Here is a 13,982-nt window from a genome sequence, read left to right as displayed (position 1 = left end):
ACGTGGTACTTTTTAGGTAGTTTTATAGTTGTTATAGATGGCTGTTATAATTACAGTAAAAAGAGGTAAAAAAAAAAATTATTAGGTACTTTCTGGGATTACACACAATTATCTGGTCACAACATGAAGTTTTGAAATGCAATCCACTCGATCATAAAATTTGTTAGGTATCTTTTCCTATACCCCTTATCAAACCCAGCATACTGCTTATCCAAGGCTTAATGGAAAATTAGTTGGTATATTTTAGTATATTTGGATATTTTTGACACAAATAGCAAATTTGGACACTTCATTTGGTTATAACAGTCAGTTACAAGTTATTGTTGAAACCTGTTCACCTCCTGGAATTTGCGCAATTTTCACAATTTTGCTATTTTAGGCCTAAAACTGTTTTTCTCTGGTCTGACTAACCAAGGTGGATTTTGATGTGGGTCCTTAGCTTAAATTAATCTCCATATCTTAAATAACATCTCTGCCAATTTTGGTCCTTTTATCACATTTTAAACGATTTTTCCCTTATCCACTGGACTACAGGTGGTGATTAGGAGAACGAGACACAGTTGTGAGAGAACAATCTGGAAGAGGGGGTGGCAAACACAAGGGAAAGACACACCCATACTAAACCCTGAACACCAGACAAGAGCATGCAGTAAGCAAAAGCAAAGTGAGCAGGACCCAACTAAAGATGAACCTAAAACGACAGTGCTCTAAACAAAATGCCAAAACCAAACATGAACAAAAGCCAAGACATAATAAATAAAAAAGGCCCAAGACCAAGGAATTAAGCCAGAAAACAAATATAAGAACTGAAAAGGGATCAACAAGAAAATAAATGCTAAGACAAAACTAGAACGGAACTCAAATGTGGCAAAACTAATAATAAAAAATATGACTAATAATGATTATACAATGAAAAACAACAGCTGGACAGAAACTAGACACATGACTAAAAGTAAGTCCCTTCGGCTGCTCCCTTCTTTTTTTTTTTTATTTGGGGTCATCACAGCAGGTCTGAGGTGGATCTGCATGTTGAATTGGCAGACGTTTTATGCCGGATGCGCTTCCTGACGCAACTCCACATTACATGGAGAAATGTGGCAGGGGTGGGGTTTGAACCAGGAACCAAGCGCACTAACCACCTGGCCACCACCCCTGCTCTAGAAACTAGACACATGACTGAATGAATGATAAACAGAAAATAAAACCAGTGACAAAAGTATTACACACAGGAACGAGATAATCAGAACCAAACTATGATGAGACTTAACAAATGACTAAAATATAATAACCAGATAAATACAATCAGTGACTAGGATAATGATAAACAGAAAATCAAAGACAACTGGCTCTTACGCGTAGCCAAGGGTGGCCCTGGATAGGCCTGGGCCCGCCCACTTGTCAGCCAGGCCCGCCCCATCCAATGAGAAGGCTGAGTCAACGCTCGACAGTCACCTGTTGTTGCCTCATTGTATTCCTATGATATGGTGTTGCATTAGCACTGAGCGACAATTAATAAATTTTGTCAAAAAAAATCTGGTTCATCTTCTGTGATTTTTATTAATTCATTTTCAGAGTACAGTGGTCCCTCACTATAAAGCAGTTCACCTTTCGCGGCCTCGCAGTTTCGCGGATTTTTTTAGAGCAATTTTCCATGCTTTTTTTTTTTTTATGGCGCATTGTGTTCTGCGTCCTTATCAGGCGGGCCGTTCGCGGCACCGGTCGACATCACTGCGATTGCTCTCACTGCCTCCGATGTGCTTTCTGCGGGCTCGGTAAACGCCGCAGCGGGCCAATCACGCCGCCGCCCTCCTGTCTGCTGTGCGGAATTGCGCCAAATCTGGCAACAGGTCCAGAGACTACGTTCGCTGTTTTGATCCAGATGTTGATCGCAGCCGCAGAGCTCCGTGGCCACCGAGAGAGGACTTGGATTCTTTGCGGGTCCCGCTTCCGTACCTCTGGAGGCAGTGAGCGAAGGGAGATCACGCACATTGTGTTCTGCGTGTGTCTGTTTATAATCTTCTCGCACAGAAGAAAAAAGAGAGTGTTTACACAGGAGAGAAAAGCGAGAAAATGTTAATGCCTGTTTGAGAAAAGTGTGTAGTGAGCCTTAAACACACAGAGCCTTAAAACAGCCTTAAAACATCTATAATAATTGTAAAAAATAGCACTGACTACTTCACGGATTTCGTTTATCGCGGGTTATTTTTGAACGTAACTCCCGCGATAAACAAGGGACAACATTTTTCCTCAAATAAATAGTCTTCTGCGGGCCCTCATCACAATGCCAATAACAATATGCACCATCGAAAGGCTGTTTTCTACTGTTAAATGGTTAAAACGTCCACCAGAACATCCATGTTGACTCACAGACTGAATGCACTCTCCGTGCTTTCCCCTGAAAGAGAACTGACCGAATCGTTGGACTATGATGACGTGATAAGAGAGTTCAACAAAAACCCCGTCGTCTCCTGCTGTAGCATTAAAAGGATTCATCAAATGTAAGTGTGAGACCATTAATTACTTTTTTCTTCTAAATAGGCCTAATTGTTAATATTATATTGCAACTGCCACGAATCATGTTGGTGTCCGTTCTGATGGTTTTTAATTTGGCCGCCGAGCCATCGTTTCCATTGTTTATCAATTTCATAATTTGGCCGCCGAGCCAACCTATTTTCATGTTGCGGACATATTTTGAGTTTTTATTTTAAAGGACTTTACATGACTAAGCATTGCATTGCTGCTTGCATTGTCCATGGAGTGCTTGTGTCTGACACTTTGCGTCTGTGTAACTGTGCACACAGCGTCTGTGCAGTTGGCTGAGATGTGTTCATCATTAAACTTGGAATTCATTTTTGAAACAATGCCTTATTTAAATACTTATTGACATTTTGAGTTTAGGCCGAGCCAAGTAGGCTACCAGACTTGCACTGTGTGTGTGTGTGTGTGTGTGTGTGTGTGTGTGTGTGTGTGTGTGTGTGTGTGTGTGTGTGTGTGTGTGTGTGTGTGTGTGTGTGTGTGTGTGTGTGTGTGTGTGTGTGTGGCGCTGCACTGCAGCTTGCATTATCCATGAAGAGTACTTGTGTCTGACGTGTCACGTCTGTGTGCTCACTTTGCCAGTGCTGTAGGCTAAGTGATAACGCTGCTTGCGATGTCCAAACAAGGCATACTTTTTCAAACGGTGTATTATAATACCTACACCTTACCTACAACCCCAAAGGTTGGGCCCGTCTGATTTTTTCTGGGCCCACCCATTTTATGATTTCTGCCTACGCCCTGAACTGGCTCAAAAAGAAAGACAAAGCAGAATGAAAAAGAGTAGACTAAGAGAATGGAAGACTTTGAAGACTTATTCTTATTTGCTTTTATAGAAGGAGGGCTGGGGGTTGATTGGGTTATGCGCTGCCCTGACCTATCGGAAAATTGGAAAGATGGCTGCAACCAGAACCACAACCCCACATCTGTCTGTCATGGTTAATGAAGTGGGCAAAGCGGTCCAGTCTCAGATTGTGTTAATTTTTGAACTCAAACGCAAGTTGGAAAACATCTCGGGCCAAGTATCTGCCTTGCAAAGGAAGATGTTGGAGGCCAGGGAATATTCATGAGTTGGATTTTGACGGTCAGAGGAGCGGCAAATGGAATTTCTGTGTCTCTCTGCCTAAATCAAAACATGGCAGCCTTATCAGCTACCGAAGGTCAAAATGCCCCGCTTGTTTTCCTCCAGAAGGATTTTCAATGGCCTTGGTGAAGCATTCAGCTCTCCTCTTATTTGCCATCCCTTACAGCTTGCTGTTCTCAAGGCAACTCCACACTTTATGCACACATGGACAGAGACTGATATGAACTCATTTGCATGCATGACGCACACCTCCCACCCCCCACCTCTACCACTCCCCTCTCCCCTTGTGTTTCCGTCCCTATCCCCCACCCCACCCCAGCCTCCGCTCTGCCACCCCTGGGAGGCCGTGCGGCACAAGCTGCAGCCCCCCCCCCCCAAGCTGGCTGCCACCTACACTCACCTTGCCTCAATTTGGATGACGGACTGCTCCAAAGTTTAGCGCACATAAACAATATCCAATGTATATGTGCAGTTGTTTTAATTTTGATGTGTGCCATTATTACGTTAAACTAGTAATAACTGTGGATCAATTGTTGTATTTTGTCTGAGGTAATTGGGTGTGAAGACAATTTTATTGCACTTCTACGTGTAATGACAATAAATGATGGTCATCATCATCATCATTCCTTGTAGAAATGGAAAAATAAAATGAATGTATACCACATTGGGCTGAATATAAAATGGTTAAAAAGTGGGGTTATTTTAACGCCACAATAACTTATTTACACATTTTTTTAGATCACCACACAAACCAGCCTGTAAAATTCACAAATAACACAATAAATCATAATTATTTATAGTTCTCCATTAAATCTGTTCATGCGGTCTCCTGCATGAAAATTCCCAAACACTGGCAGCTACTGGACAGTTCAGGATTGTGTATCCATAACAAACCATGAATTTCATATTTAAATGCTACAACTAGCGCAAATTGCTTGTATGTAAATATATGCACCAATGAACCTCAAAATGTAAAATGTTTCAAGTGTCTATCATGTTTTATTTAGTTCTCCTGTACACAGGAATATGTCTGCACACAGACACAAACAAACCCACAGATCGATATACAACCCCTGGCAAAAATTATGGAATCACCGGCCTCGGAGGATGTTCATTCAGTTGTTTAATTTTGTAGAAAAAAAGCAGATCACAGACATGACACAAAACTAAAGTCATTTCAAATGGCAACTTTCTGGCTTTAAGAAACACTATAAGAAATCAAGAAAAAAAGATTGTGGTAGTCAGTAACGGTTACTTTTTAGACCAAGCAGAGGAAAAAATATGGACTCACTCAATTCTGAGGAATAAATTATGGAATCACCCTGTAAATTTTCATCCCCAAAACTAACACCTGCATCAAATCACATCTGCTTGTTAGTCTGCATCTAAAAAGGAGTGATCACACCTTGGAGAGCTGTTGCACCAGTGGATTGACATGAATCATGGCTCCAACACGAGAGATGTCAGTTGAAACAAAGGAGAGGATTATCAAACTCTTAAAGAGGGTAAATCATCACGCAATGTTGCAAAGATGTTGGTTCACAGTCAGCTGTGTCTAATCTCTGGACCAATACAAACAACATGGGAAGGTTGTTAAAGGCAAACATACTGGTAGACCAAGGAAGACATCAAAGCGTCAAGACAGAAAACTTAAAGCAATATGTCTCAAAAATCGAAATGCACAACAAACAATATGAGGAACGAATGGGAGGAAACTGGAGTCAACGTCTGTGACCGAACTGTAAGAAACCGCCTAAAGGAAATGGGATTTACATACAGAAAAGCTAAACGAAAGCCATCATTAACACCTAAACAGAAAAAAACAAGTTACAATGGGCTAAAGAAAGCAATCGTGGACTGTGGATGACTGGATGAAAGTCATATTCAGTGATGAATCTCGAATCTGCATTGGGCAAGGTGATGATGCTGGAACTTTTGTTTGTGCCATTCCAATGAGATTCATAAAGATGACTGGCCTGAAGACAACATGTAAATTTCCACAGTCATTGATGATATGGGGCTGCATGTCAGGTAAAGGCACTGGGGAGATGGCTGTCATTACATCATCAATAAATGCACAAGTTTACGTTGATATTTTGGACACTTTTCTGATGTTTAAGGATGATGAAATCATTTTTCAAGAAGATAATGCATCTTGCCATACAGCAAAAACTGTGAAAACATTCCTTGCAAAAAGACACATAGGGTCAATTTCATGACATAGGGTTAATGTCAACGAGCAGATGTGATTTGATGCAGGTGTTAGTTTTGGGGATGGAAATTTACAGGGTGATTCCATAATTTATTCCTCAGAATTGAGTGAGTCCATATTTTTTTCCTCTGCTTGGTCTAAAAAAGTAACCGTTACTGACTGCCACAATCTTTTTTTCTTGATTTCTTATAGTGTTTCTTAAAGCCAGTAAGTTGCCATTTGAAATTACTTTAGTTTTGTGTCATGTCTGTGATCTGCTTTTTTTCTACAAAATTAAACAACTGAATGAACATCCTCCGAGGCCGGTGATTCCATAATTTTTGCCAGGGGTTGTATGTACATATGGAGCGTTCTTGAGCCAACAGGATAGTTACAACAACACAATATACTGTTCAGCACTGATTATACAGCAACATTTGCATTATTACTTCTAGTAGTGTTTCTTCTCGAGTTGACTGACACACAAAAAGCAATAAGAAATGGATGCAGTACAATGTTTCTGTGTTCATTTCTGGTCCAGTTCTTTTTCTTCTTCTTCTTCTTTAATTATTATAATGTGAAAGGAGCTGGAAAATCAGCCTGTTATGCAATTGATGGTAATTTTAAAAACACATTTACTGCTCTAACAAACATTACTGATGTAAATGAGCCTTTAGCTTGGATAGAAAACATTAACAACATTCAGTTACTCTCAAATGCATTTACTGTATTCCAGTTCTACAGATTAAGTTTTAATTTTTATGAAGAATGATACAATCATTATATGAAAGGTCACAAGGTTTACATGCATTAGTTGTATACATCACACTAGACCATAAAGTTTCACACTTATTCTACACTCATTCATAAAGGTTGATGAGTTTGGGTTTCCAGTCCATCACCCCCTGTGATTGTGAGGTGATGAGTAACGTACAGAGATAGACTCACACTTGAACAGGGAAAGAAAGAGGTCCTGTCTTAAAGATCTCAATGCGGCATCACCACGCGGTACGTACAGCAGCTGAGCACTGCAGTTTGAGGATCAGGATGTTTAGAATGCAGCAGATTATCAATTCCTTCCAAATTGGGGCAAGAGGCATTAGAATTCCTCCCAGTGCCTCGATCTTCCTCTGTGTCAATACATATGTCCCTCTGTCTCTGCCCAACATGCACGCAGTCAGTAAAAAAACAAAAAAAAAACAAGTACAATCTCAGCACAGCACATCTGTTTTATGCTGCAGTGCTGCCAAGGAAGGAATGGGGTTCAGTTGAAGAAAGGTTGGCATTGTAGGGGTTGTTGGCTGTTGGATGTGGGAAATGCACTATTAAATTTCCATTCAGGATGCTTACTGAACTCTCTCCAGGTGTGCTGGTGCAGTGACAGCACATCAGGGAGTCACGGTGTTACTAAACATGCTGGGAACTACTGCACAGTGATACCGCAAGCCATTAAATCTTAATATATCAGAAGTGCAAATAACACCCTGCACAATCCAATGCAATGCCGTAATCCCTGCTGCAGCACATATACTAATATCATAATGAAACCTTTAATATTAAATTTTTGCAAAAGTATGTCGCAGAGATCTGGAATGTGCTCTGTACTGGAAGCACAGTGTAGCTGTTCTTGAAAATATGAACAGCATAATGAAAATACACACCATCATGTTCATTTGTGACACATTCTCAAAAACAAAAAGTAGTTTTTTTCCCTCTTGTTCTGTGCTGATTGCTTTATACTATTTCAACATATTAAGTTTTAAGATCTGCTGATAGAAATAACTTTGCATAAAAAAAACAGGTTGACAAAATAATATTCCTGCACCAAAACAGAATGTCTTACACTACACAACAACAGTTAATGTGGTCAGATCAAATCTGCGAGCATGCACCCATGCCACACGTCACTGCACTCACCATCAAGGAGCCACACCAGACAGCAACCACTCAGGCAGACAACCGTCCATCCCAATTCTCAAAAGTAGCCATCGATCTGATGCCCGTCCCTTTGGTCTTCTCCGGTCACTGTGATCCTACATACTCAGACACCTGCATGATAGATCACCCTATGGCCAAAACAGCACAAGGTTCCTAACACAAAGTCATTTCATGAGTACCCAAGGAATCTCCAAATAGACCAGTACTAGACATCCAGATGTCTCTTTTAAGATAGGCTTAAAACTTTCCCTTTTTGCTAAAGCTTATAGTTAGGGCTGGATCAGGTGACCCTGAACCATCCTTAGTATGCTGCTATAGACTTAGACTGCTGGGGGGGTTTCACATGATGCACTGAGTGTTTCTTTCTCTTTTTGCTCTGTATGCACCACTCTGCATTTAATCATTAGTGATTGATCTCTGCTCTCTTCCACAGCATGTCTTTTTCCTGATTCTCTCCCCTCAGCCCCAACCAGTCCCAGCAGAAGACTGCCCCTCCCTGAGCCTGGTTCTGCTGGAGGTTTCCTTCCCTGTTAAAAGGGAGTTTTCCTTCCCACTGTCACCAAGTGCTTGCTCATAGGGGTTGTATTGACCCGTTGGGGTTTTTCTGTAATCATTGTATGGCTTTTTGTCTTGCAATATAAAGCACCTTGGGGCAACTGTTGTTGTGATTTGGCGCTATATAAATAAATTGATTTGATTTGATTTAGATCACTGGTTCACATTCAAGTCACACAACCATACAGTAAGACAGAAAACACCAGGACCCTAAAGACACCCCTGACCACTGGCCAGCCCAACTTTTACATGGAAGACATGCAATAATTTATGAGAAATTGAAGAAAATGTACACAGTAAATTTTGCATTATGAAACAGTGCAAAAGTAAGCTTATGACAGAGTTTAATGAACTCAGAGTGTACTTTACTCTGTAAAATTTACTGTGCTTCATAATGGTACCTGAAACCATATCGGTAATGGGTCATGTATAAGCCCACCACCTACCAAATTTAAAAAAAAAAAAGAAAAAAAAAAAAGAAAACAGTCCATACTTTACTGAACAAACATACACACATACAACATAACCTGCTTGGCAAAGGTAATAAAGAAGAAAAGCTCTCAGCAGATAATGCTCACATCCAGCAAAAAAGAAAGAAAAAAAAAGCCCTGATATGAAACCCTTGCAGGAGTCTTTGTTCAAAAAAATACAAAGAAAGTCCTTTAATACCTTGGTTTCTAGGGTACAATACTGATGCTGCTGTGATGGTGCAGAAATAATGTGCGTAATATGCAGTAGTTAACCTATGAAGTGCACTCAGAGAAGAATTTATTCCCCTATCATCAGAATTTATTCCCCTATCTATATGTTTATCTAATGACATGTAATACATGCCTCTACTGGTGGTTGGCTCTCACTGCGGTATTGTATCACTTCCTGTTCCGGAGCACAGCGGTGTTTTGCTGTATCTGTTAGCTGTTTAATCTGCGCAGTTAGATTGATCTAGTTAACTAGATAATGATTTGTTTCACAGTGTAATCTTCACGTGCCTTAACTAAAGCACTCCCTCTGCTGAATCACCTCTAAATTATTTACACATTATTCACTTTGTGTGGTTTTAGGAATCCGCTAGCTTAGCGTAGCTACTAGCTCTTAGCCGGTTTAGCATGGCGGCTTCTCCTGTCTCTCCCGCAATTTTCTGCTCTGGGTGTGAAATGTTTAGTTATTCCTCGGCCTCCTTTAGCAGTAATGGTACTTGTAATAAGTGTAGCTTATTCGTAGCTTTAGAGGCCAGGCTGGGCGAATTGGAGACTCGGCTCCGCACCTTGGAAAATCCTACAGCTAGCCAGGCCCCTGTAGTCGGTACGGACCAAGGTAGCTTAGCCGCAGTTAGTTTCCCTCCAGCGGATCCCAAGCAGCCGGGAAAGCAGGCCGACTGGGTGACTGTGAGGAGGAAGCGTAGTCCTAAACAGAAGCCCCGTGTACACCACCAACCCATTCACATCTCTAACCGTTTTTCCCCACTCGGTGACACACCTGCCAAGGAACAAACTCTGGTTATTGGCGACTCTGTTTTGAGAAATGTGAAGTTAGCGACACCAGCAACCATAGTCAAATGTCTTCCGGGGGCCAGAGCAGGCGACATTGAAGGAAATTTGAAACTGCTGGCTAAGACTAAGCGTAAATTTGGTAAGATTGTAATTCACGTCGGCAGTAATGACACCCGGTTACGCCAATCGGAGGTCACTAAAATTAACATTGAATCGGTTTGTAACTTTGCAAAAACAATGTCGGACTCTGTAGTTTTCTCTGGGCCCCTCCCCAATCGGACCAGGAGTGACATGTTTAGCCGCATGTTCTCCTTGAATTGCTGGCTGTCTGAGTGGTGTCCAAAAAATGAGGTGGGCTTCACAGATAATTGGCAAAGCTTCTGGGGAAAACCTGGTCTTGTTAGGAGAGCGGCATCCATCCCACTTGGATGAGCACCTCTCATTTCTAGAAATCTGGCCAATTCTTAAATCCTCCAAACCGTGACTATCCAGGGTTGGGACCAGGAAGCAGAGTTGTAGTCTTACACACCTCTCTGCAGGTTCTCTCCCCCCTGCCATCCCCTCATTACCCCATCCCCGTAGAGACGGTGCCTGCTCCCAGACCACCAATAACCAGCAAAAATCTATTTAAGCATAAAAATTCAAAAACAAAAAATAATATAGCACCTTCAACTGCATCCCCAACCTAAAACAGTTAAATGTGGTATATTAAACATTAGATCTCTCTCTTCTAAGTCCCTGTAGTAATGATATAATAATTGATCAACATATTGATTTATTCTGCCTAACAGAAACCTGGTTACAGCAGGATGAATATGTTAGTTTAAATGAGTCAACACCCCCGAGTCACACTAACTGCCAGAACGCTCGTAGCATGGGCCGAGGCGGAGGATTAGCAGCAAGCTTCCACTCCAGCTTATTAATTAATCAAAAACCCAGACAGAGCTTTAATTCATTTGAAAGCTTGACTCTTAGTCTTGTCCATCCAAATTGGAAGTCCCAAAAAACAGTTTTATTTGTTGTTATCTATCGTCCAGCTGGTTGTTACTGTGAGTTTCTCTGTGAATTTTCAGACCTTTTGTCTGACTTAGTGCTTAGCTCAGATAAGATAATTATAGTGGGCGATTTTAACATCCACACAGATGCTGAGAATGACAGCCTCACACTGCATTTAATCTATTATTAGACTCTATTGGCTTTGCTCAAAAAGTAAATGAGTCCACCCACCACTTTAATCATATCTTAGATCTTGTTCTGACTTATGGTATGGAAATTGAAGACTTAACAGTATTCCCTGAAAACCCCCTTCTGTCTGATCATTTCTTAATAACATTTACATTTACTCTGATGGACTACCCAGCAGTGGGGAATAAGTTTCATTACAGTAGAAGTCTTTCAGAAAGCGCTGTAACTAGGTTTAAGGATATGATTCCTTCTTTATGTTCTCCAATGCCATATACCAACACAGGGCAGAGTAGCTACCTAAACTCTGTGAGTGAGATAGATTATCTCGTCAATAGTTTTATATCCTCATTGAGGACAACTTTGGATGCTGTAGCTCCTCTGAAAAAGAGAGCCTTAAATCAGAAATGCCTGACTCCGTGGTATAACTCACAAACTCGCAGCTTAAAGCAGATAACCCGTACGTTGGAGAGGAAATGGCGTCTCACTAATGTAGAAGCTCTTCACTTAGCCTGGAAAAAGAGTCTGTTGCTCTATAAAAAAGCCCTCCGTAAAGCTAGGACTGTCTGAGTTATTTTCATTAGTTACTTCATCCAAACCATCAACATGTCTATTAGACCCCATTCCTACCAGGCTGCTCAAGGAAGCCCTACCATTAATTAATGCTTCGATCTTAAATATGATCAGTCTGTCTTTATTAGTTGGCTATGTACCACAGGCTTTTAAGGTGGCAGTAATTAAACCATTACTTAAAAAGCCATCACTTGACCCAGCTATCTTAGCTAATTATAGGCCAATCTCCAACCTTCCTTTTCTCTCAAAATTCTTGAAAGGGTAGTTGTAAAAACAGCTAACTGATCATCTGCAGAGGAATGGTCTATTTGAAGAGTTTCAGTCAGGTTTAGAATTCATCATAGTACAGAAACAGCATTAGTGAAGGTTACAAATGATCTTCTTATGGCCTCAGACAGTGGACTCATCTCTGTGCTTGTTCTGTTAGACCTCAGTGCTGCTTTTGATACTGTTGACCATAAAATTTTATTACAGAGATTAGAGCATGCCGTACATATTAAAGGCACTGCGCTGCGGTGGTTTGAATCATATTTATCTAATAGATTACAATTTGTTCATGTAAATGGGGAATCTTCTTCACAGACTAAGGTTAATTATGGAGTTCCACAAGGTTCTGTGCTAGGACCAATTTTATTCACTTTATACATGCTTCCCTTAGGCAGTATTATTAGACAGCATTGCTTAAATTTTCATTGTTACGCAGATGATACCCAGTTTTATCTATCCATGAAGCCAGAGGACACACACCAATTAGCTAAACTGCAGGATTGTCTTACAGACATAAAGACATGGATGACCTCTAATTTCCTGCTATTAAACTCAGATAAAACTGAAGTTATTGTACTTGGCCCCACAAATCTTAGAAACATGGTGTCTAACCAGATCCTTACTCTGGATGGCATTACCCTGACCTCTAGTAAGACTATGAGAAATCTTGGAGTCATTTTTGATCAGGATATGTCATTCAATGCGCATATTAAACAAATATGTAGGACTGCTTTTTTGCATTTGCGCAGTATCTCTAAAATTAGAAAGGTCTTGTCTCAGAGTGATGCTGAAAAACTAATTCATGCATTTATTTCCTCTAGGCTGGACTATTGTAATTCATTATTATCAGGTTGTCCTAAAAGTTCCCTGAAAAGCCTTCAGTTAATTCAAAATGCTGCAGCTAGAGTACTGACAGGGACTAGAAGGAGAGAGCATATTTCACCCATATTGGCTTCTCTTCATTGGCTTCCTGTTAATTCTAGAATAGAATTTAAAATTCTTATTCTTACTTATAAGGTTTTGAATAATCAGGTCCCATCTTATCTTAGGGACCTCATATTACCATATCACCCCAATAGAGCGCTTCGCTCTCAGACTGCAGGCTTACTTGTAGTTCCTAGGGTTTGTAAGAGTAGAATGGGAGGCAGAGCCTTCAGCTTTCAGGCTCCTCTCCTCTGGAACCAGCTCCCAATTCAGATCAGGGAGACAGACACCCTCTCTACTTTTAAGATTAGGCTTAAAACTTTCCTTTTTACTAAAGCTTATAGTCAGGGCTGGATCAGGTGACCCTGAACCATCCCTTAGTTATGCTGCTATAGACTTAGACTGCTGGGGGGTTCCCATGATGCACTGAGTGTTTCTTTCTCTTTTTGCTCTGTATGCACCACTCTGCATTTAATCATTAGTGATTGATCTCTGCTCCTCTCCACAGCATGTCTTTTTCCTGGTTCTCTCCCTCAGCCCCAGCCAGTCCCAGCAGAAGACTGCCCCTCCCTGAGCCTGGTTCTGCTGGAGGTTTCTTCCTGTTAAAAGGGAGTTTTTCCTTCCCACTGTCGCCAAGTGCTTGCTCACAGGGGGTGGTTTTGACCGTTGGGGTTTTTTCGTAATTATTGTATAGCTTTGCCTTACAATATAAAGCGCCTTGGGGCAACTGTTTGTTGTGATTTGGCGCTATATAACTAAAATTGATTTGATTTGATCACTACATCAACAACACATTGTTGAAAATCAGCTTCCAGAGTCTCTCTGTTGCCTAAATGTAATGTAAAATGTACACAGAAAAGTCCTCTGCATTAAGCTTCCAGTGGCCAAGTGGTTAATGCACTTGGTGTCAGTCCGTAAGGTTCCCGGTTCCACCCCTACCACATTTCTCCATGTAATGTGGCGTTGCGTCAGGAAGGGCATCCGGCGTAAAATTTGTGCCAATTCAACATGCAGATTCACCTTGGATTTGCTGTGGTGACCCCGAGTACAAAACAAGGAAGCGGTCAAAGGGACTTACAGTTAAGGTATTGCAGTGTAAAGTGTTAATGTTTCACTGTTAATTTCAACAGAATTTACCCCACACTAGTACCACGACTTAATAGTGTTCGCGTGAAATCACAGTGTGGTAATTCTACTCTGTGTGCTAGTAACAGGCCTTAACAAATGTAAATGAGTGAGCGACTTC

The 13,982-nt window shown here is 41.0% G+C and overlaps 1 protein-coding gene across 1 annotated transcript in view; it reads right to left on the bottom strand.

Annotated features, from left to right (window-relative positions):
- The window catches only part of bsnb (bassoon (presynaptic cytomatrix protein) b), a 260,660-nt gene that overhangs the window by 207,270 nt on the left and 39,408 nt on the right, over window positions 1–13,982 (bottom strand).

Source organism: Thalassophryne amazonica, chromosome 3, assembly GCF_902500255.1.
Source record: "Thalassophryne amazonica chromosome 3, fThaAma1.1, whole genome shotgun sequence".
Taxonomy (NCBI): domain Eukaryota; kingdom Metazoa; phylum Chordata; class Actinopteri; order Batrachoidiformes; family Batrachoididae; genus Thalassophryne; species Thalassophryne amazonica.
This window is presented reverse-complemented; position numbering and strand designations above follow the sequence as displayed.